The sequence below is a fragment of the Ambystoma mexicanum genome, chromosome 1p (assembly GCF_040938575.1).
Source record: "Ambystoma mexicanum isolate Mex_15411 chromosome 1p, UKY_AmexF1_1, whole genome shotgun sequence".
NCBI classification, from domain to species: Eukaryota; Metazoa; Chordata; class Amphibia; order Caudata; family Ambystomatidae; genus Ambystoma; species Ambystoma mexicanum.
Window position 1 is genome coordinate 1,448,804,271 of NC_090921.1, and position 22,535 is coordinate 1,448,826,805.

General features: G+C 56.0%; 1 long non-coding RNA gene across 1 annotated transcript in view; it reads right to left on the minus strand.

Moving 5' to 3' along the window:
• The window catches only part of LOC138579548 (uncharacterized), a 282,386-nt gene that overhangs the window by 250,632 nt on the left and 9,219 nt on the right, over positions 1–22,535 (minus strand). The gene's annotated exons all lie outside the window — the stretch shown is intronic.

The window sequence follows — 22,535 nt, forward strand, 5'->3', positions numbered from 1 at the left end:
AAGCTAATGGGAGCACAGGTGGGAAGTGCCAAGGGATGCCAAGGTGGAGGTCACTGGCTAACTGCTGGGGCAGAGGAGGCCCAGGGGTGGGGTGCATCTGAACCGTAACGTCCCTTTAACAATGTTCTTCCTGTCAATTTAATAGGTCTTTATAAGTGAAAATGTTTCATGATGTTACATTACTGTATATAAGTTATTAAAAATTCCTCTTTTAACGTACATGATAGAACTATAAACCTTCTTTAACATACATATTTACTTATGCATGTCATCATCAGCAGTGCATGCCGGGGATGCAAGTCATCGATGAATTGCCTATGGCATAAGGCTCGATCATCACCCTAGCCCCACCAAACCACCCCCATTATTCACTACACCTATCCTGCATCCTAGCTCGGTGTCCACTATACCCTAATAATGTGTCAACTGGCCAGTGCTCATGGCTTGCAGCCATTGCCAGTATCCAAAATCCATGTTGCATGTGCTTCAGCCATGCCACATTCTGCAGTAAGCAAATCAGAGAACACATTTGCATTTGCCAAGGTCCAAGCCCACTACTCAGACACTAAATTTATATCACTAGTTTTTGTACGTTTATTCTGACACTTGGGAAAAATTAAACATAAGACGCCTTTGCAACACCATGCTTTCAGGTCCTTGCTGATGCTTGTCGCACAATTTCTGTGTAATCCAGTCGAGCACTTCCGTCTGTAGCCGCAAGCAGTATATTCTTTCCCATGCAAACCTAGGGTTTCAGCCATGCTGCATGCCCCAATAGGCAAATCGGAGTGCACGTTTCTCCTTGCTGAGGGCCAGGCCCATTGCCAAGTTATATTTATTTATTTTTATTTATTTATATGTTTGTAAAGCGATGAAAGCCCGCGGGCATCAGAGCGCTGACAAGGAGAATGGAGAACAAATAGTGAAAAACAGGACACAGTGTGTATTGACAGATTTCCTCGTGAACGATTTGACCTGTTTAGCGGAGTTAATTGAAAAGTAATGTTTTCAATTTTTTCCGGAAGAGAGTGTAGTTGGGCTCGAGCTTCAGTGAAGTAGGAAGTTCGTTCCATTTATTTATGCTTAGAGTCGGAAAGGCTTTACCGAGTCTGTGCTGCTTTTTTGTTGTGGTCGTCTGCAGTTGGCCTGTATTAGAGGATCTGAGCAGCCTTGTCGGCGCATACCACTTGAAATGTTTCTTGAGGTAAACTGGTGCAATGCTATATAAGCAACGGTGAACCATAGTGAGAGACTTAAACGTAATTTTTTCTTTCATAGCCAACCAATGGAGGGCCTTCCTTTCGCCAGTGATGTGTTCCGTCCAAGTTCTTCCTGTGATGGTCCTGATGGCGTTATTATGAATTATTTGGCATTTCTTCACCCAGTTGCTATCAGCTCGTAAGAGTAGGGCATTACCATGATCCAATCTGGATAGTATTGTAGCTCTAGCAATGGTCGTGCTATTTTTTTGGTCTAGCAGTGGTCTGATTTTTTTCAGTAGTATTTGGTGATATTGACAATTTTTCTTTAGGTAAGCTGTATGTGCTTCAGCACCTAATGTAGTTTGAAGATATACTCCAAGGGGTAATTCATAGAATTTAGCGCACAAGTGGCGCACGCGGCTGGCGCACAGTGTGCGCGTGCAAATCCCTGCGCCAGCCGCGTGCGCCAAACCCCATTTCCGCGCACAGCGTATTCATGGATTCCAGCTACCAAAACCAGCCGTGGCGCACAGTGGCGCAGCGACCCTGCAGCAGCGCAGGTTATGCCCCCAAGAACGCCTCTCACGCAGGGAAAAGCCATCAAAATCCCCAATCCAGCGCAAAGGGCTGCGCTAACCCTGTAACAGCACAGCAAGCGGGCTACGTGTATCACTGGGGTGCGCGGGAAGTACCTCACGTCATTTCAGCTGGGTACGTGTATTTCAGGGGTGCGCTTGAAGTTCCACACGCGATTCCATCAGGGTACGTGTACATCAGGGGTGCGCGGGAATTTTCACACGTGAATTCAGCAGGGTACGTGTATATCAGTGGTGCGCGGGAAGTTCCACACGCGAATGTCCTGGCTACGTGTATTTCAGAGGTGCGCAGGAAATTCCACACGCAATATCAGCAGGGTACGTGTATTCCAGGGGTGCGCTGGAAGTTCCACACGCGATATCAGAAGGGTACGTGTATTCCAGGGGTGCACTGGAAGTTCCACACGCAATGTCAGCAGGGTACGTGTATTACAGGGGTGCGCGGGGAGCACCACACGTGAATTGCACGTGTGGGTTCTCCCAGGTGTTCCCTCTACACCCTCCACGGCCCCTGCAGGTGGCCGACACCACAGGGGCCTACCCTGCACATGTCCTGCAGGCACCCCATCCACCATGGCCATGCCCCCCAGCCAACCCACATGTTAACTTGCACTACTGCCCACCAACGCATGTCCCCCTGCACCCCCAGCCACCAGGGGCAGCCTCCACCAGGCCCCCACCCATGTCCAACTCATGTTCCCCTGCACCCCCACCCCCCAGCACTGTGGGGCACCTGCAAGCAGGCCCCCACCCATGTCCAACTCATGTTCCCTCTGCACCCCCACCCCCAGCACTGTGGGGCACCTGCCACCAGGCCCCCACCCATGTCCAACTCATGTTCCCCTGCACCCCCACCTCCCAGCACTATGGTGCACCTGCCAGCAGGCCCCACCCATGTCCAACTCATGTTCCCCTGCACCCCCACCCCCCAGCACTGTGGGGCACCTGCCAGCAGGCCCCCACCCATGTCCAACTCATGTTACCCTGCACCCCCACCCCCCAGCACTGTGGGGCACCTGCCAGCAGGCCCCCACCCATGTCCAACTCATGTTCCCCTGCACCCCCACCCCCAGCAGTGCAGGGGCAGCCTCCACCAGGCCCCCACTCATGTCCCCTATTTCCCCTACCCCCCAGCATTGTGGGGCACCTGCCAGCAGGCCCCCACTCCTGTCCCCTATCACTCCCACCCCCCAGCACTGTGGGGCACCTGCCAGCAGGCCCGCACCCATGTCCAACTCATGTTCCCCTGCACCCCCACCCCCCAGCACTGTGGGGCACCTGCCAGCAGGCCCCCATCCATGTCCAACTAATGTTCCCCTGCACCCCCACCCCCCAGCACTGTGGGGCACCTGCCAGCAGGCCCCCACCCATGTCCAACTCATGTTCCCCTGCACCCCCACCCCCCAGCACTGTGGTGCACCTGCCAGCAGGCCCCCACCCATGTCCAACTCATGTTCCCCTGCACCCCCACCCCCCAGCACTGTGGTGCACCTGCCAGCAGGCCCCATCCATGTCCAACTCATGTTCCCCTGCACCCCCACCCCCCAGCACTGTGGGGCACCTGCCAGCAGGCCCCCATCCATGTCCAACTCATGTTCCCCTGCTCCCCCACCCCCCAGCACTGTGGGGCACCTGCCAGCAGGCCCCCACCCATGTCCAACTCATGTTCCCCTGCACCCCCACCCCCCAGCACTGTGGTGCACCTGCCAGCAGGCCCCCACCCATGTCCAACTCATGTTCCCCTGCACCCCCACCCCCCAGCACTGTGGTGCACCTGCCAGCAGGCCCCCACCCATGTCCAACTCATGTTCCCCTGAACCCCCACCCCCCAGCACTGTGGGGCACCGGCCAGCAGGCCCCCACCCATGTCCAACTCATGTTCCCCTGCACCCCCACCCCCCAACACTGTGGGGCACCTGCCAGGAGGCCCCCACCCATGTCCAACTCATGTTCCCCTGCACCCCCACCCCCAGCACTGTGGTGCACCTGCCAGCAGGCCCCCACCCATGTCCAACTCATGTTCCACTGCACCCCCACCCCCCAGCACTGTGGGGCACCTGCCAGCAGGCCCCCACCCATGTCCAACTCATGTTCCCCTGCACCCCCACCCCCCAGCACTGTGGGACACCTGCCAGCAGGCCCCCACCCATGTCCAACTCATGTTCCCCTGCACCCCCACCCCCCAGCAGTGCAGGGGCAGCCTCCACCAGGCCCCCACTCATGTCCCCTATCACCCCCACCGCCCAGCACTGTGGGGCACCTGCCAGCAGGCCCCCGCCCATGTCCAACTCATGTTCCCCTTCACCCCCACCCCCCAGCAGTGCAGGGGCAGCCTCCACCAGGCCCCCACTCATGTCCCCTATCACCCCTACCCCCCCCAGCATTGTGGGGCACCTGCCAGCAGGCCCCCACTCCTGTCCCCTATCACTCCCACCCCCCAGCACTGTGGGGCATCTGCCAGCAGGCCCCCACCCATGTCCAACTCATGTTCCCCTGCACCCCCACCCCCCAGCACTGTGGGGCACCTGCCAGCAGGCCCCCATCCATGTCCAACTAATGTTCCCCTGCACCCCCACCCCCCAGCACTGTGGGGCACCTGCCAGCAGGCCCCCACCCATGTCCAACTCATGTTCCCCTGCACCCCCACCCCCCAGCACTGTGGTGCACCTGCCAGCAGGCCCCCACCCATGTCCAACTCATGTTCCCCTGCACCCCCACCCCCCAGCACTGTGGTGCACCTGCCAGCAGGCCCCATCCATGTCCAACTCATGTTCCCCTGCACCCCCACCCCCCAGCACTGTGGGGCACCTGCCAGCAGGCCCCCATCCATGTCCAACTCATGTTCCCCTGCTCCCCCACCCCCCAGCACTGTGGGGCACCTGCCAGCAGGCCCCCACCCATGTCCAACTCATGTTCCCCTGCACCCCCACCCCCCAGCACTGTGGTGCACCTGCCAGCAGGCCCCCACCCATGTCCAACTCATGTTCCCCTGCACCCCCACCCCCCAGCAGTGCAGGGGCAGCCTCCACCAGGCCCCCACTCATGTCCCCTATCACCCCCACCCCCCAGCACTGTGGGGCACCTGCCAGCAGGCACCCACTCCTGTCCCCTATCACCACCACCCCCCAGCACTGTGGGGCACCTGCCAGCAGCCCCCCCACCCATGTCCAACTCATGTTCCCCTGCACCTCCACCCCACCGCACTGTGGAGCACCTGCCAGCAGGCCCCCACCCATGTCCAACTCATGTTCCCCTGCACCCACACCCCCCAGCAGTGCAGGGGCAGCCTCCACCAGGCCCCCACTCATGTCCCCTATCACCCCCACCCCCCAGCACTGTGGGCACCTGCCAGCAGGCCCCCACCCATGTCCAACTCATGTTCCCCTGCACCCCCACCCCCCAGCACTGTGGGGCACCTGCCAGCAGGCCCCCACCCATGTCCAACTCATGTTCCCCTGCACCACCACCCCCCAGCAGTGCAGGGGCAGCCTCCACCAGGCCCCCACTCATGTCCCCTATCACCCCACCCCCCAGCACTGTGGGGCACCTGCCAGCAGGCCCCCACTCCTGTCCCCTATCACTCCCACCCCCCAGCACTGTGGGGCACCTGCCAACAGGCCCCCACCCATGTCCAACTCATGTTCCCCTGCACCCCCACCCCCCAGCACTGTGGGGCACCTGCCAGCAGGCCCCCCACCCATGTCCAACTCATGTTCCCCTGCACCCCTATCCCCCAGCACTGTGGGGCATCTGCCAGCAGGCCCCCACCCATGTCCAACTCATGTTCCCCTGCACCCCACCCCCCAGCACTGTGGGGCACCTGCCAGCAGGCCCCCACCCATGTCCAACTCATGTTCCCCTGCATCCCCACCCCCCAGCACTGTGGGGAACCTACCAGCAGACCCCCACCCATGTCCAACTCATGTTCCCCTGCACCCCCACCCCCCAGCACTGTGGGGCACCTGCCAGCAGGCCCCCACCCATGTCCAACTCATGTTCCCCTGCACCCCCACCCCCCAGCAGTGCAGGGGCAGCCTCCACCAGGCCCCCACTCATGTCCCCTATCACCCCCAGCCCCCAGCACTGTGGGGCACCTGCCAGCAGGCCCCCACTCCTGTCCCCTATCACCCCCACCCCCCAGCACTGTGGGGCACCTGCCAGCAGGCCACCACCCATGTCCAACTCATGTTCCCCTGCACCCCCACTCCCCAGCACTGTGGGGCACCTGCCAGCAGGCCCCCACCCATGGCCAACTCATGTTCCACTGCACCCCCACCCCCCAGCACTGTGGGGCACCTGCCAGCAGGCCGCCACCCATGTCCAACTCATGTTCCCCTGCACCCCCACCCCCCAGCAGTGCAGGGGCAGCCTCCACCAGGCCCCCACTCATGTCCCCTATCACCCCCACCCCCCAGCACTGTGGGGCACCTGTCATTAGGCCCCCACTCCTGTCCCTATCACCCCCACCCCCCAGCACTGTGGGGCACCTGCCAGCAGGCCCCCCACCCATGTCCAACTCATGTTCTCTCTGCACCCCCACCCCCAGCACTGTGGGGCACCTGCCAGCAGGCCCCCACCCATGTCCGACTCATGTTCCCTTGCACCCCCACCCCCAGCACTGTGATGCACCTGCCAGCAGGACCCCACCCATGTCCAACTCATGTTCCCCTGCACCCCCACCCCCCAGCACTGTGGGGCACCTGCCAGCAGGCCCCCACCCATGTCCAACTCATGTTCCCCTGCACCCCCACCCCCCAGCACTGTGGGGCACCTGCCAGCAGGCCCCCACCCATGTCCAACTCATGTTCCCCTGCACCCCCAACCCTCCAGCAGTGTAGGGGCAGCCTCCACGAGGCCCCCACTCATGACCCTATCACCCTCACCCCCCAGTACTGTGGGGCACCTGCCAGCAAGCCCCCACTCCTGTCCCCTATCACCCCCACCCCCCAGCACTGTGGGGCACCTGCCAGCAGGCCCCCACCCATGTCCAACTCATGTTCCCCTGCACCCCCACCCCCCAGCACTGTGGGGAACCTGCCAGCAGGCCCCCACAAAGGTCCGACTCATGTTCCCCTGCACCCCCACTCCCCAGCACTGTGGGGCACCTGCCAGCAGGCCCCCACCCATGTCCAACTCATGTTCCCCTGCACCCCCACCCCCCAGCACTGTGGGCCACCTGCCAGCAGGCCCCCACCCATGTCCAACTCATGTTCCCCTGCACCCCCACCCCCCAGCAGTGCAGGGGCAGCCTCCACCAGGCCCCCACTCATGTCCCCTATCACCCCCACCCCCCAGCACTGTGGGGCACCTGCCAGCAGGCACCCACTCCTGTCCCCTATCACCACCACCCCCCAGCACTGTGGGGCACCTGCCAGCAGCCCCCCCACCCATGTCCAACTCATGTTCCCCTGCACCTCCACCCCACCGCACTGTGGAGCACCTGCCAGCAGGCCCCCACCCATGTCCAACTCATGTTCCCCTGCACCCACACCCCCCAGCAGTGCAGGGGCAGCCTCCACCAGGCCCCCACTCATGTCCCCTATCACCCCCACCCCCCAGCACTGTGGGCACCTGCCAGCAGGCCCCCACCCATGTCCAACTCATGTTCCCCTGCACCCCCACCCCCCAGCACTGTGGGGCACCTGCCAGCAGGCCCCCACCCATGTCCAACTCATGTTCCCCTGCACCACCACCCCCCAGCAGTGCAGGGGCAGCCTCCACCAGGCCCCCACTCATGTCCCCTATCACCCCACCCCCCAGCACTGTGGGGCACCTGCCAGCAGGCCCCCACTCCTGTCCCCTATCACTCCCAACCCCCAGCACTGTGGGGCACCTGCCAACAGGCCCCCACCCATGTCCAACTCATGTTCCCCTGCACCCCCACCCCCCAGCACTGTGGGGCACCTGCCAGCAGGCCCCCCACCCATGTCCAACTCATGTTCCCCTGCACCCCTATCCCCCAGCACTGTGGGGCATCTGCCAGCAGGCCCCCACCCATGTCCAACTCATGTTCCCCTGCACCCCCACCCCCCAGCACTGTGGGGCACCTGCCAGCAGGCCCCCACCCATGTCCAACTCATGTTCCCCTGCACCCCCACCCCCCAGCACTGTGGGGCACCTGCCAGCAGGCCCCCACCCATGTCCAACTCATGTTCCCCTGCACCCCCACCCCCCAGCACTGTGGGGCACCTGCCAGCAGGCCCCCACCCATGTCCAACTCATGTTCCCCTGCACCCCCACCCCCCAGCACAGTGGTGCACCTGCCAGCAGGCCCCCACCCATGTCCAACTCATGTTCCCCTGCACCCCCACCCCCCAGCAGTGCAGGGGCAGCCTCCACCAGGCCCCCACTCATGTGCCCTATCACCCCCACCCCCCAGCACTGTGGGGCACCTGCCAGCAGGCCCCCACCCATGTCCAACTCATGTTCCCCTGCACCCCCACCCCCAGCACTGTGGGGCACCTGCCAGCAGGCCCCCACCCATGTCCAACTCATGTTCCCCTGCACCCCCACCCCCCAGCACTGTGGGGCACCTGCCAGCAGGCCCCCACCCATGTCCAACTCATGTTCCCCTGCACCCCCACCACCCAGCACTGTGGGGAACCTGCCAGCAGGCCCCCACCCATGTCCAACTCATGTTCCCCTGCACCCCCAACCCTCCAGCAGTGTAGGGGCAGCCTCCACGAGGCCCCCACTCATGTCCCCTATCACCCCCACCCCCCAGCACTGTGGGGCACCTGCCAGCAAGCCCCCACTCCTGTCCCCTATCACCCCCACCCCCCAGCACTGTGGGGCACCTGCCAGCAGCCCCCCACCCATGTCCAACTCATGTTCCCCTGCACCCCCACCCCCCAGCACTGTGGAGCACCTGCCAGCAGGCCCCCACCCATGTCCAACTCATGTTCCCCTGCACCTCCACCCCCCAGCACTGTGGTGCACCTGCCAGCAGGCCCCCACCCATGTCCAACTCATGTTCCCCTGCACCCACACCCCCCAGCAGTGCAGGGGCAGCCTCCACCAGGCCCCCACTCATGTCCCCTATCACCCCCACCCCCCAGCACTGTGGGGCACCTGCCAGCAGGCCCCCACCCATGTCCAACTCATGTTCCCCTGCACCACCACCCCCCAGCAGTGCAGGGGCAGCCTCCACCAGGCCCCCACTCATGTCCCCTATCACCCCCACCCCCCAGCACTGTGGGGCACCTGCCAGCAGGCCCCCACTCCTGTCCCCTATCACTCCCACCCCCCAGCACTGTGGGGCACCTGCCAGCAGGCCCCCACCCATGTCCAACTCATGTTCCCCTGCACCCCCACCCCCCAGCACTGTGGGGCACCTGCCAGCAGGCCCCCACCCATGTCCAACTCATGTTCCCCTGCACCCCCACCCCCCAGCACTGTGGGGCACCTGCCAGCAGGCCCCCACCCATGTCCAACTCATGTTCCCCTGCACCCCCACCCCCCAGCACTGTGGGGCACCTGCCAGCAGGCCCCACCCATGTCCAACTCATGTTCCCCTGCACCCCCACCCCCCAGCACGGTGGTGCACCTGCCAGCAGGCCCCCACCCATGTCCAATTCATGTTCCCCTGCACCCCCACCCCCAGCACTGTGGTGCACCTGCCAGCAGGCCCCCACCCATGTCCAACTCATGTTCCCCTGCACCCGCACCCCCCAGCAGTGCATGGGCAGCCTCCACCAGGCCCCCACTCATGTCCCCTATCACCCCCACCCCCCAGCACTGTGGGGCACCTGCCAGCAGGCCCCCATCCATGTCCAACTCATGTTCCCCTGCACCCCCACCCCCCAGCACTGTGGGGCACCTGCGAGCAGGCCCCCACCCATGTCCAACTCATGTTCCCCTGCACCCCCACCCCCCAGCGCTGTGGGGCACCTGCCAGCAGGCCCCCACCCATGTCCAACTCATGTTCCCCTGCACCCCCACCCCCCAGCACTGTGGGGCACCTGCCAGCAGGCCCCCACCCATGTCCAACTCATGTTCCCCTGCACCCCCACCCCCAGCACTGTGGTGCACCTGCCAGCAGGCCCCCACCCATGTCCAACTCATGTTCCCCTGCACCCCCACCCTCCAGCACTGTGGGGCACCTGCCAGCAGGCCCCCATCCATGTCCAACTCATGTTCCCCTGCACCCCCACCCCCCAGCAGTGCAGGGGCACCTGCCAGCAGGCCCCCACCCATGTCCAACTCATGTTCCCCAGCCAACATGTCATCACAATCTAGATCCCTGGTCCCTATGGTCAGCCTCCAAATGCAAAACACCCTCCCGAGTATTGCATCCGCCCACTCAGAAATGGCAATAACATGACAGAACACCAATTGCAAGTTTGGAAACAAACACATGTCCCTCACATACACCCAATGGTTGTCAATGAATCGCAAAACCCAGATCATGATATGCATTAAACCAATGAGATGATACTACACATTGAAGTTCGATCAAAAAATATGTATTAAAGGAAACATAAATTGAATCAAAAATAAAGAAACAGAAATGGGAATGTACAAAAATGAAAAGAAGCATGTCCGTGAAAAAAAGCAAAATCAAAAATCATAATCCAAAAGGAATGGTGTCCAAAGTCACAGTCCACAAAAGAAAATCCAATGGAAAATTATAATTGAAAGCCATTGCTCCATGGGTAAATTGTGAAAGAAAAAGAAAATCCAACAGTGAACTATGTACAGACGAACAAGCCAGGGTCCATTATCCCAACAAAAGAAATGAAACCTATCTAACAACACTAACTAATAAAAAAAAACTATATACAAAAATGTGGCCCATTGTCCAAAAGGTCCAAAATAAATTCAAAAACAAAGGAAACCTAACACTAACTACATAACTATGTACAAGGGCAGCGGGCTAGTCTGACGGCTCACTTTTGGATGGCCCGGGCCAGGGCATCATCAAACTCCTGCTCAATGTCCCGGAGGCGGTCCTCCTCCATGGCCCCGACGGTCCGCAGGGCCGTCGACGTGTCCACCTCCAACCCCCTGCGGATTGCCTCGAGGCACTCGGCCCGCCTCAGGGCCCTCCGCATGGAGTTCTCCGCCCTGACCATTGTGAGCCGTGCCTCTTTCACCCGCTACCGCTCCGCATCTATGGCGTGGCCCAACCGCTGCCACACGGAAGACACTCTCTGTCCTGGGTCCTCCTGCCCTCTGGCCGATGCCTGCCCCTCCGATGTTGAAGGCCCCGAGCCTTCATGGCTCCCACCACGTTGCTGCTGCTGCTCTGCCTCTGCCCGTGCACTGCTTCCTGCTGCCTGCACATCCTCCGCCGGCTGGGGTGCAGTCGGTGATGTGGCCACCCCTGCTGGACGTCCGACTCCCGACTGTGGCAGGGATGCCTCCTCCACCAGCCTGGCCGCACCGTCAGAGGCAGCTCCACAGGGCACCCAGGTGACTGATGGGTGGGAAGATGGCACGGAGGACGACTGGCGCATAGGGGTTCAGTTGAGGAGGGGGTCGTAGCAAGCCCCATCAAACGGAGGAATCCAGCCTGGGTGACCTGTCCCAGTAGGCCGACGTGGTCAATGAGCCATTCGAGATGACGTGCAGTCTCCTCATGAAAAGACTGCACGTCACCTCGCATGGCCCGTTGACGCAACGCAACACCAGTCAGGACAGGCTGAACCCGGACCCGGATAGCCACGTCCGCAGGCAGAGGAAGGCCAGTTGTCAATAGCTCATCCCCTGCCTGAAAACGGGTCTGGACGTAGGCATCCCTGCTGGTGCAAGATGATGCAGGGACAGGATCAGGGACAGGATTGCACACAGGCACCTCTGCGACGGCCTGTGCTGCCTCCTGTCCCTGGTACTGCACTGCACCACTAGCACCAGTGGGATCCCCACCTCCAGACCCCGTGTCTGTTGCTTGCACGGCCTCCTCCTCCACCAAACCCCCACCAACCTGGATGACTCCGTGCCATCTTCCCCCGTTGGGCCCTGTGGGGTCCCAGCTGCCCCTTCTGCTGCCGAGGAGTCCAACTCCAACCTCCGCCTCTTGGACCTCCCCTCGGCAGCTGCAGCCTGGGATGCGGCACCGGACTCCTCACTCCCCGACGAGATGACAACATGGGAGGGGAGCCGGGCCTTGCGTCTCCGGCTGGCGGTGGGATCCCCGCCGCTGTGCTCCACAGCACCTTCTCCGCCCTCTTCATCAGTTGACGCTGCAGACAGGGAGAAATAAAACACAGGCATCAGGGCACTGTACAATGGACACATACACACATGACAGTTGTACATGAGTGGCATTGGCAAACCTCAGACATGCCATCACAATCCCCAACACACATGTCATTTCAACTCGCACACATGAGCCATACCACAGCCATATCGCAACTGCCAGCACCATCCATACACTTACAACAGCATGAGCAGGCAAAGCTGAGCCAGACATCACATGCAACACAGGAAGTGCACTACACATGTACACACACCACCACACTTGCATGCATGTGTACACCTCTGCCAAGTGTCGCAGTGTTCAGATGGGCATCAATGTCACATCTGCCAATCAGGCTTCCACATCCCGCTGTCACATGCATCCATGTTGCATCACTGTTGCACCGTTGTCAAATACACACAAATGCACATGTACACAGTGCTGATACATGCAGCTGAAAACAACATACATGCGTGACATCACGAACATGTCTACTTACATACACATTCATCCAAACATGTGTGCCCAAACAACTGCATTTGGCATGCAAGCCTACACACACAAGCACCATCCATGTCTCACACATTACAGCCCTCGCACATGTTAGCCTCACGGCCCTGTACACCCCCACCCATACTCGACCCCATACAAACAGATGTGCAACCTGCACACTACTGAAACATCACCACACGCACAGCTCACAATCATGATGCATGTACACTTACTGCTCGACTCCAGACGGGTCTGCCTCTCAAGGACCTGGACGTGGAGCGCTGGGGATATGCGTTCCAGGACCCTCATCTGATCTTCCGACAAGTGGCCCCGGCGCCCCTTAGCATCCGCTGCCTTCAAGAGGCGCCGGGCCTTGTTCAGGGTCCTGGACCTGAAGTCCTCCCAGCACTTCTTGACATGTTGTAAGTCGCGGACTGCCACCCCCTCCGCGTTGATGGCAGTCACGATGTCAGTCCAGATCCGAGTCCGTCCTTCCTTGTCGGCGCGGGAACTTCCGAAGAGGGCATCATACTGCCCCAGGACTTGCTCCACCAGGACACCAACTTCCCTGGCACTGAAGCTGGTCCCCTCTGCCTCTCTGGCCGGGGGTTCTCAGTGGTGCCAGATGTTGCAGTGCCCGACATGACAACCCCAGAGGCAGGAGTGGGTGGGCAACTGGGTCCTGGGGCTGGGCTGTGGAGTGATGGAATCCCAGTCGGGAGTCTTCGGTTGCAGCAGGGGTGGTCACAGCAACAGCACCCCTGGCTGATGTGCAGGCAGCAAATGGCAGGGCACGTGGGCAGCAGGCAGTCAAGCAGCAGGAGATGGCAGGTGGGAGCGTGCTCGGGGCTCTGCGGGGCAGTAATTCGGCCTTCTGGGCAGGAGCGTGGTCTTCCGTGTGCTTACGCGTGGCCAGCTTGATACGGAGTGATTTGGCATGTGAAAATTCAGCACGTCAGCGTGTAATTCGAGGAAAGGCCCTTAGCGCGTAAGCGTGTCTGCACGCATACGCAATTTCATTGGACAGAAGGCCCCTCAAGCGCAAGCGCCCCTGTGAAGTGACTTGCTGCCGACGAGGGGCAAGCTGCGGCTAGGCGTGGCCAGGCTACTGTGCCACGTCCTCCTTTACTGGATGAGCCAGACTAGGACGACCATCTATCTCCCACATAGGTCGGGCTGTGCAGGCGTTGAGCCCATGGAGGTTTTTTTTTTGGCTCAGCATCATCGCATGTGGAAGTTGAGCAGCACCCTGTACCTCCCCCCTTCTGGGTGCCTCCCCTCCCCCCGTGTCGTATGTGGCCATTTTTGATTTTTCTTTTAGTTTAGTTAGTTAAGTTTCTGTTCGATAGTTAGTTTAATTAGGTAGTGTAGATTTTCCATAGTTAGTGTAATTAGTTAATATAGTTTAAAATTGCTCGTCTATTGTGCTTTCATGTGACAGTGAGGTGCTTTGTGGCTTTTGAAGGCATCCACTGTCTGTTCCAGCTGGGCCCTTCAGGCTTGTCTTGTGTATGTGTTTGCTGCTTGGGGTCCTTGACTGACATATGCCACTCCTGCCTCCCTTATCCATGGGCTCGCAAGGATGGTTCGGTGTCACAAACTTTTACACAAGGGCTTTGGACTGTCATATCTGTGGCATGTCTGGTGCTGTGTAACTTGTGTTTACACCCCTAGTGGGGATGATTTTGGTGTTATTGTCCACTGTTCAGCTTTTGCTAGATGGGGTGTTTCATGATTAATGTGTACATTAATTGCTATGCATTGTGTAGTATGTTTCTTATCTTTACTGTACACGTGCTTGTTGCAAATCATGCTTTAGATAGTGTTCCACACTTTGGATGTGAAAGACGGACTGATGATGTGATTTATGATGTGACTCTCTGACATGGTCAAGTAATGAGATGCCTGAAGAGACACACACAGATGACTTTGAAGCATTAATCATGTGTTTCATGCCCTTTCTGCAGGGGGATGAGCCTCCAGAGCACCTTTGCCAGCAGACATGGCCCATTGTATGGCGGAATTCTGGACACGTTTGTTGGTGCCCACATGCACATGTGTGCACAAGCAGAGGCACAGGGATTGCAGACCTACATCCTAGAACTGCTGAGGTGTTCCAAGGAACTCCAGGCAAGGTGAGCAGCACAGGGGGGCCACAACACAGCAAAGCTTGCACCAGGCGAGTTGCACATGCAGGCTTAGTCACAGCACTGAGGGTGGGCTTGGACGAATATTGGTGTTGAAGCACACAATGCAGCTCAGATGTGTTGGTGGACTGATGGCTGTTGATTGTGAGGTTGTCTGGGACACCTGCAGGGGCAGTGGCACATACCCTCCAGTACACCAAGGTCCATCGAGGCACTTGTATCAACTATGTAGCCTTCAGAGACATGGAAAGGGGCAGCTCACAGGGACATACAGCAAGGGACATACTCGGGTGCAGTGCATTTCATTTCCATGTACTTTATGATGAATGCACTGCCAATTTTGTTTCGGTCATGGTGGTACGCAACTTGCTCTGAAGTCATGGCTTGCTACATGGGTCTGTCTGCTTACCGAGGGAACATTGCATGCTGTGTGAATTGTGACACATTGGTGTTCCATTTGCCACGCACCCACCGGCGGCTCACTTACTGCATTGACTGTGTATGACCCGTCACAGGGGTAATGTTATATATGGGTACGAAGCATCTACACCAGATTGTCTGTTTGTAGAGTAGTTTGTTGCTATGGGGCATGTTTGGTGGTGTGTTTTAGTGTAATTGGCATGTACAGGTTGTTGACTGTGGCTCTCTTTGCAGCATTGCAGTGCTCCTGTAACCAGACCTGAGAGTGCGCAGGCAGGAGGCCAGCACTCAAAACCAGAGCTAAGTGTCTTGTTTTTCTTTCAAACTGCTCTGCATAGGCTTGCTGGGGGGTGCACTAATGCATGGATGTATGTGTGATTCAATTTGGTATGTTTTTTCCCCCTAATCACCTGGAATCCTATGCAATTTTGAACCCTGTACCATCTACCCGGTGTTCCTGCTTCCCGTACCTATCCAAGCAACGTTCCCTAACCCTCTTTCCCCGCTGGTGTTGCGGATGCCTGTGTAAGCCCCGAACTTGCAGGCGCCAAAACCATAGAGGGGGTGGTTGGTTCGTACCACTCCTAAGCCTGGACTACAGAAGGCCATGACAATGATGTCCAAGTTTGTTTGGATTGTGTATGTGTTCATGCAGGTAGTACATTTTCGTGCATTCCCTACTTTCATGTGTCATTCCTCCTCCCCTCTCCTGCCACTCATTCCAGTTATCCAGTGTGCCAACACCTGTCCCGACTGCATATCCCTGAACCTCCTTCCCCACCAGGGTCTCAGGGGCCTGTGTGAGTTTGACCTTGCAGGCACCCGGGACACAGTGGGGGTGGTTGTTTCGTGACACTCCCGCGCCTGTACATGGGACCTGTGACAGTACACATCCGTTCATGGTGCATCATCCTATGTTATGTACCACACATGGTTCACATCCTGTTGTGACATTGTTTTTCTGTGCTACCTTGGTTGTTGCATCATTGTGGTAGTACTTGGCCTTTGTGAGGTACTGCTACGTCAAGTCTTCTACTGGAGGGTGTTGTGGTTCGTTTTTATGGCTTGGATTTTGTGATTTTGGAAATGAGTGTGGATTCTGAGGGTGCAGGCATCTTTTTACACACAAGGTGGGAGATTGTGACGAAGGGTAAAGGTGATCCTGTGGCCAGGTGGAATTGAGGGTTGAAGGCTCCATGACCCAGGTGCAGTTGTTCAGTGGGTCATGGTCATTTGTGGGGGGGGGTTGTTGTTGATAGTTGCCTTGCCCTGCAGTGTGATGGGAACCCTGACATTGTAATGGTGGTATCCTATGTACATGTTGTGTTCTGCTGATCAATGCCTGTTCATGTGTTGTGTTTACCTTTCAGGTGCGAGGGGATAGTTATGGTTTGACATGCTGGGGTGTACACATGGTGAATGTTAACATGTGATGTGTAGAGAACACTGATGGTCACTTGATTGCACATGCATATGTTGAGTGCATGTCCTTGCTGACCCACACACTTGCACTCTGATGCACTACATGTACTCCGACCCTTGCATATCCACGTGTACACTGTTTGCCTTCTGGTGCCCACTGTGTCCCTGCAGCACATGTTCTGTGACCAATTATGGATCCTGTACATGCCTAATTTGCTTTTTGATGTGGTCTGTCGCTTAGATGTGATGCTCAGGGTGTGCATCACACACAATGGCTGTTCACTGTGCTGTGCGCTGAGCAGTGTGTTGCAGGAGTAGGACACAGCACACAGAAGATGCAGTGTTGATTTTGCAATGCACAATGTGCATGTAGACAGGCATTCATTGTTATGTTACGTCTACAACTCTTGTAATGCATTTGGAAATGACTTATTTTGGGTGGGAGGTTGTTGGTCTGTCATTTCATCTGATTTCAGGTCAGGCATTAATATCTGATGCCACTGTACATTTTGGACATGGCAATGTGTACCTTATTGTTACTGTGTTGGTGTATGGGTATTGCTTGCCATGTCATGTTGTGGTTTGGGAGGGTTTGAGTGACATAACAGTGATGGTCATGGCCTGTTTTGCAGGTGTGTGTGATGCACACCTTGCATGTCAGGGTCATCCGCTTCTCAGAGCAACTAGCTGGGCATAGATCTCCCTCCGCGGCAGGGCCCTCCCTCTGGAACAGCCTTCCTGCCTCACTGGAACTTGAGGGGCACCATCTCCGGTTCGGGAAGCAGCTCAAGACCTTCCTCTTTGCTTCTGCTTTCTCTCTGCCTCTCCCTTGTAAAATTCTTCACTGGAACTGCACTGGATCTGCAACTGGGCCACTCTCACTGACCTCGGTCCCTGGCCCAGCTACTCTCCACTTGCACTGCCTCCCTGGCAACCCCTGCACTGCGGTACTGTCTCTCTATCCCTACAGCCCCCCCTTCCCAGAACTTGTCTGCACTTACCTTTGCAGTTGCCACCAGCTGGCCTATGTATTTGTTTTTGGTCTACTTCCCCTGTACTGCACTCCCCCCCTCCCCTTCCCCTTGCACTTTTCCCTTCCCCCTACCCCCGCACTTGCACAATCTCAGTGACACCTGGCCTAGTAGTACCGTTGTCTGTCTTCCCTTGTTCCCCCCTCCCTGCCTCATCGCACCGTGAAATACTTGTGTATAGGCCATATCATGTCATGTCATATGTGTGCCTTTTGGTCACACAGGAGAGCTTGTGTTTAAGTAGCTAGGGATGCAGACGATGTGGCACTTCCATGGCAACTATCTCAGGGTGGTAGGGTTGTGACAGTTGACTGTCTCTTTGTCATCATCGATTGTCACCTGGTATGTGCCAGGCCTGTGTGCACTCCGCAGGGGTGGGAGTTTAGGTGAAAAATGTGCCACAAGCTGGGTCCGGGCTTCCTCGCCATGTGCCCTGTCCCCTCCCATGGGCAGCGCCTGTGCCTGTGGTTGGGGATGTGGGGGCACCACCATGTCCACCGGGACGCCCTGCCGTGTTGCAACATTGTGCAGGACATATGCTGCCACAATGATCCTGCACACTACTGGTGGTGCATAGAGTAGCTGCCCGCCAGAGCGGTCAAGGGAGCGGAAACGTGACTTGAGCACTCCGAATGTGCGCTCCACTATGGCCCTGGTTGCAATATGGGCGGCGTTGTATCTTACCTGGGGTGGTGTGGTGGGGTTCCGGATTGGCGTCATCATGTGGTTGCTCAGAGGGTAGGCAGTGTCCCCTGGGGAGGTGTAAATGGTTGTGATTGTTGTGGTTTGTTTATTTGTGTGTGTGTGTGACATGCATGCATGTGCAAGGGCATTTGTACTCACCTAGGAGCCATGTGTCGCCATGCTGCCCAGCTTCCAGGGCCCGGCTCAGGGCGGACATTCTGTATATGAAACTGTCATGGGTGGAGCCAGGGTAGTTTGCATAGACAGAGGTGATGATTCCCTTTGCATCGCATACCACCTGTACATTGATGGAATGCCAGTGCTTGCGGTTTCGGTAGATGTGCTCAGTGGCCCTAGGTGGACGTAGGGCCACATGGGTGCAATCTATGGCACCGAGCACTTTGGGGAAGTGTGCCACCCTGAAAAAATCCAGGACAATGGCCTGCCTTTCTGCGGGTGTTCTGGGCATGTATTTGTGCCTGCGGACTGAGGGGCGCGCTGTCATGATTGCCAGTACCTGGTTTAGGCGGCGTGACTGCGTGGCCTGTGAGACCCCCCCACTATGGCAGTAGTCCGCTGAAATGACCCAGTGGCCAAAAAATGCAGGACATTGAGCAGCTTCTCCAAGGGGCTCAATGCTTGGGAGCAAAGGGTGGGGGATGTAACGTCATCTTTCCACTCCCTGACCAGGTCTAGGATGATGTGGGGTGGAAACCTATACCTGCCATAGACCTGGTCGTCAGGCATCCCAAAAAGGCTTGTCCGTGGTGCGAAAATGCGTGCCCTGGCTATTCTCCTCCTCCTGCGGTGTCCCACGATCAGTGCTGCGACAAATGGGGCATTCATCGTAGCTGTATATACGTGTTTGTTGTTTGCGCGCACTTTTATACTGTGCGCGGGGACGCTTCCGCCTGCCTTCGTGTGGCGGACGCGTTGACGCCTGTGTGCGTCTTTTGCCGTGCGCTGGTTTCCCGTATTCGAATCCATCAATACGGGTTGTTCGCGTGCGTGTGGGCGTTCCGTGTAGTTCCCTGCAGTACTTCCCCAGTTACGCCTTCTTTTTCACGCGTTATTCCCCATTCCGCGTGTTACGCCCACTGTTCCGCCCACTTTGGATGTGTGTGCTGCGCTATGTGCGCTTTTGCTGTGCGCGTAGCGCACGCCGTGTATGCCTGTGTGCGCCATGGCTGGATCGGGCGCACGGACAGCGGGAAACACGCACAGCGTCTTCGTTGAATCGCACACGTGCGCTGCGGTTCTCGCGCTTGCGCTACCTTGCGCCTGCTTGCGCATGGATTTTCGGCGCACGTTTGTTCCATGAATCGGCCCCCTAGAGTCTTCAATTTTCCTGAAATCGGAATAGGGGTGTTTTTAATGGAGAATGAAGAGTAGAGTGGGCTCAATATTTTTCTGGCCTGTGTAGAACCGAATATGAGCTCGGTCTTAGAGCCGTTTAAACACACCCAATTTTCTTTCATCCAGCATTCTATGATGTTGTATAAAGATGAGAGAGTGTCACAGTCCTTGTTGTAATCCCCACTGAGTTCGAAGATTAGCTGGATATCATCAGCAAAGTTTGTAAAGAAAATACCCATTTGGGAGAGCATGGTACAAAGGCAGTGCATATAAAGATTGAAAAGAAGAGGGGAGAAACTGGCCCCTTGTGGGATGCCTCAATCCACCGGTTTGGTGTTAGATGTTTTATTTCCCCAGACAATCCTAGATTGCCTGTTTTGAAGGAATGAAGCTATCCATTTGGTTGCCCCTGGTGAGCAATTTCCTGAATTTTCCAGGGTTTCTCGGAGTTTTGTGTGATCCAGCAAATCGAATGCTGCCGAGAGGTCTAACAATATTAATAGGCCTGATTTGCCTTTATCTAATATTGACAGCATTTCAGTCTGAAGGTGTAGCAGTATATGGTATATCACTGTGTTGTGTACTTACATTCTGACACTTTCAAAAAAATAAAACACAGGACAGATTTGCAAAACCATGTTTTGAAGTTTTTGCTGATGCACCTCGCGCATATTTACTGCAATTTCATCCAGCATTTCAAGCTGTAGCCACAAGAAGAATTCTTTTCACATTCAAACCTATCCCGATTTTGAAAAACTTTACCACATAGCAGGTCCCTGGTGGCCATGCCCACCTTAACCCAATAGCCGGTCCCCTGTGGTCATGGCCACTAGCCAGATTGTCCGGGTCATGACCTTTGTCCATGACCCGGACAATCTGCCCACTGCCCATGGCCACAGGCTATACCTCAGTCCCCAACGGTATGTCACAATATTTTGTACCTACGTTATAGCACTTTAAAAAAAAAAAACCCAGACACATTTGCAACCATGCTTTCAAATCCTTGACAATGCTCCTAGCACAGGTTTGCTACAAATCCGTACATGCTTTAGTTTGAAAAAAGTGTCAAAATATACATACAAAAAATAGTCCTATAGCTTACCATATCTTCACAAAATCCATTGTACCTACATTAATGAGTATTTTCAAAAAAATATAACACATATACATTTGCAAAACCATGCTTTGGGTCCTTGCCAATGCTCCTTGCACAGGTTTGTTGAAGATCCATCCATGTTTCTTTTTTTTTTAAATGTGGAAATGTACATACAAAAACTAGTCCTATAACTTAGCCATATCTTGAAAAAATCCATTCAGACTTTTCACAAACATTCAACGTTGGGTCTATAATCTATAATCTTTATGCTAACTTTTCTGCAGATTTGTCAAACGGCAATAAGGTTATAAAGCATTTAAAAATGTTCAAACCCCTTCCAATTTTGCCCCCTCTTGACAAAATCCCACCATACTTTGCAAAAGCATTCAAATCTGCATCTAAAATCTTTTTGCAAACTTGCGTGCAAATTTGGCAAACAGCACTACGTTTAAAAGCCTTTTTAATATTTTTGGACCCGCTCTAATTTTACCCCCTCTTGCCGAAACATCACCAGATGTTGCAGAACCATTCAGCAGTTTCATAGAGTGGCGCCAACGTTATAAGAAATGCAAAAACTCCTTTTCACTGACACTATTATGCAGAAATATGCATGGAAGCCCCTGAACATCTGCAATGTTTGCGATAATCACAGGAAGGTCCCCGAACATCCGTGGACATCGAAGAAGAAAAAATTCCAGATTTTTTGCTTTTTATGGCCATATACCTTCTCATTCTCATCACTCCTCACCTCCCCAGAGATAGTTTACTTTATTTGACAAGTGCAACATTGTGTTTTTTGATATGTTTTTACCACACTATCCGCGGGCACTGGGCGCGCTCCGCGGACCAAAATGACAACTGTTTAAAAAAAAATGACGGACCTCATGCTTTTCACCATACAATCAGCAGGTGTGTTCGATGTCTGTGGACATCACGCCCAACCTTGATTGGTCCAGAGGGCTGTCCACGGACTGAATAGGGAATTGAGTGAGCAGACCGGGCCCAGATATTACTCATTTCTTTTTACCTCCTTTTTAGCTGTTTCAAAAAATACTACTGGGCGGATTTACACCAAATTCACAAATACAAGCTTTTCAGAGCACAGCGCTACTCCGGGCGCACATTTTCTGTAAATCAATCCTGTGGTTTGGGCTGTAGGCATGAGTAAGCATTTTTTTCCATTGCATCTATAAGGATTTCCACACATTTTGGGACCTCCCTATAACTTTGCCTCCCTTGACAAAACCATACCAAACTTGCAGAATCATTCTGGGTTTGGGCGGGCATATACTTTTTTTGCAAAGTTGAGTGAGGATTCACTGTGGGGGGCAAAGTTATAAGCGTTATATATCAGTGAAAAACGTTAGTTGCAGGGATGTCAAGGTAAAAACCTAATGCAACAAGACCCCTGAAATTCAGCTAAATCCACCTTAGCTTTGGGCCCATCTTGCGCAGCCTATGACCACAGTGATGACATCACAGATGAAATTGTATATAACATCACTAATGGCAGCAGTGGTGACACCACTGGTAACATCACTAAGTTATTCTGTGCCCTCAACGTATTCATGGAATTGTTCATGCAAAGTGACCTTACACGCTGGTCCAGGCCGGAATGCCCCCGACATGCCCCAACGCTAAGCAAAAAGAGTCAGATACAGCTTTGTGTGCTCCTTGGATGCAAACACTTGCACCCTTGAAACAGTGCATGAGGTCCCCTGCAACCAGGGCTGCACCTTGGGGATACTGTGTGGGGGCCCCCGTAACTGCTACCGACACCCCCACAATATGCATACATATTACCGTAACTCTGGTAAAACTCCAGAAATTCTGTGTGCAAACCGTTCCTCCACCCGGCAACACTGCTTAAGCGCACCCCTAACTTCTATTGGAACCCCTACTGCGTGCA